Source organism: Hydra vulgaris, chromosome 12 (assembly GCF_038396675.1).
Source record: "Hydra vulgaris chromosome 12, alternate assembly HydraT2T_AEP".
Lineage (NCBI taxonomy): Eukaryota > Metazoa > Cnidaria > Hydrozoa > Anthoathecata > Hydridae > Hydra > Hydra vulgaris.
Genome location: NC_088931.1, coordinates 76292501 through 76295000, shown reverse-complemented (window position 1 = coordinate 76295000; position 2500 = coordinate 76292501). Strand labels below are relative to the sequence as shown.

Genomic DNA, 2500 nt, shown 5'->3' with positions numbered 1-2500 from the left:
TGTTTTTTGCCTACGCATGAGTATTTTTTTTTAGACAACTTGGTCACGGCCGTTTGCAAGTTTTATTATATTAAGCGTTTTGGAAAAAACTGAGTTTCAAAAATAAAGAAAGCAAACTTAACAAAATAGGAAATTAAAATAAATTTAAACAGAAAAAAAAAAAAATCAAGTCAATAATTTAAGTGCTGTTTTTTTTGGAAATTGGATAAGGCAAAGCAAAAAAAAAAAAAAAAGTTTCAAGTTAACATTAAAAAGAATAATTTTCCTATATTTTATTTGTTTTTTTTTTCGGAAAGCAAAAATATAAATTACTATCTGATTGTAAAATATATTTGTATAATTTAATGTACCAACTATATATTGTTCCTATATAAATGCGTCTATGTAATACATATGTATACTACTTTTATGTATATATTTTTTTGTTTTATTATTATATCTATTTGTTCCTAAGTATACGCATATTTAGCTTATTTGGATAAGGCATTTACTTCACACACAGAATCTCTGTGGTTTGTATCCCACCGCGTGGACATAAAAGACAATAAACCGCACAGGTTTCCTGGGAAGGCCTGCTAATAGTGGTTGCTTGCAGCCTTGCTGGAAGTGAAGATGTTAAAAAAAAATATAAAAAAATACAAATAAACAACTCTACTGTACTTTTAACCATAATTTGACTTGATTAATGACCAAAATTGCCTGGGCAAAATGAAATTCTACAAGTAATATTATAATTGTGCAAAAGCTTTAACCTATTATTCTTTTATTTTATTTAAAAAAACTAATTTCTTTTATTTTATTAATTAAAAATCGCAAATAATGATATTTACAATTATAAAACTCAGAAAATCTTTCTTGAGTTTTATAATTGTAAATATTTATTTTTAAATTGTGTCTTAACTATTTCTTCAATCCTTTGACTTGAACTGATTAAGTATGACTGATTTTTTTTTGACTGATTAAGCATGACCAAGGAAACTTGATGGAAAGGTTGACAGAAGACTTAAAAAGGTGAAGGTATAAGTCAGGAAAACATGAAGATGGGAGGGAGTTTCAAAGGGTTGAAATACAAGGGGAAAAACTAGACAAACAAAAGTTTTTAGAGTATGCAGGGATAGATACAGTAAAAGAATGAGACTTGCTGAATGATGAGTCAAGCAAGAACAAGTTTTAGTTGATGGAACTAGAGATGATAACTTCTTTGAGCAGCTATCATGACAGTATTTGTAGAAAAGAGAAAGAGATGCAACTTTATGAAGATGGGAAAGAGGCTCAAGCTAAGCAGATCGAGTGGGTCCAACTATGTTTAATGCGTTTTTAAACCTCCTTGTCTAGAAGAGAAAGAGCATCATTAGATGAACCAGTCCAAATGCCCCTATAAACAATCAGAGAGTGTTGGCTTCTTATCAAGACAAGAATAAATGGTAGTATCATCAGTGAACAATGCCACCTTGAATGTGAGAGTTTCTGGGAGATCATTAGTGTAAATTAAAAAAAGTATGGGGCCAAGGATAGAACTTTGAGGAAACCCTGAATTTACAGGAAATGCAGAAGAGTACAGTCCATCAAAGGCAACTTTTATTCTATAATTAGTAAGGAAGGATTCAATAATCTTAAAGATGTTACCTGATACACCGTAAGAACAGAGCTTATAGAGAAGACCAACATGCCAAATTTTATCAAAGGTTAAATGTTGAAAGCAATAGCCTTAACCTCTCCAAATCTATCTTATGCATAAAACCTATTGGTTATTACCGTTAACAAATCAGCAGTGGAATGAGAAGATCCAAATCCATATTGATGATCAGAAAGTAAGTTATTAGATTCAAGATCAGTGATTTTGTTAATAAAAGACTCAAAAACTTTGCTTATGATAGGAAGAGGAGTAATGGGACGGCAGTTAGATGAGTCAGATCGCTCTCCAAATTTTTGAAAATAGTGATAACAGATGTTGCTTTCCAGTAGACTGGAAAACAAGTCTCTGATAAGCACTTGTTAATTAGTTTTGAAAGTATAGACGACAGCTTCAGAGAACTAGACTATAACAGGTATGTTGTTCGGACCACAATTTGTAGAAGAGTCTAAACAGGAAATCACTTAAGATACAGAAGCTGGAGTGATTTGAATGTCAAGCAGTAGATCAACCTATGTGTCCACTATATCAGGTAGAATGTGACTAGTGAAATCAAAAGATGATATTGATGAGAAGTTCTTAGCAAACAATTCAGCTTTGTCTTTAGGTGAGGTGACAAAATCTGAATCATACTAGAGAGGTGGAATAACAGATTTGTCCTTATTATATTGCTAAAGATTCTCCAGAAGTCACGAGAGCCTAACTTTTGAGATAAAATATGAGATTTTGTGACCTGAGATTATCAGGTTTTGGCATTAGACCAAACCTTTTTACAATGGTTTCTTGCAATAGTAAGCAGACACCTATTTTCTAGAAAATTATTTTGCTTATAGATATGAAAGTAATAGTTATGAATAGAAATTGCAG

At 31.3% G+C, this 2500-nt stretch overlaps 1 protein-coding gene across 4 annotated transcripts in view; it reads left to right on the top strand.

The window, feature by feature from the left end:
* Positions 1-2500, top strand: part of LOC101241672 (uncharacterized) — a 102400-nt gene that overhangs the window by 35137 nt on the left and 64763 nt on the right. The window lies entirely within an intron of this gene.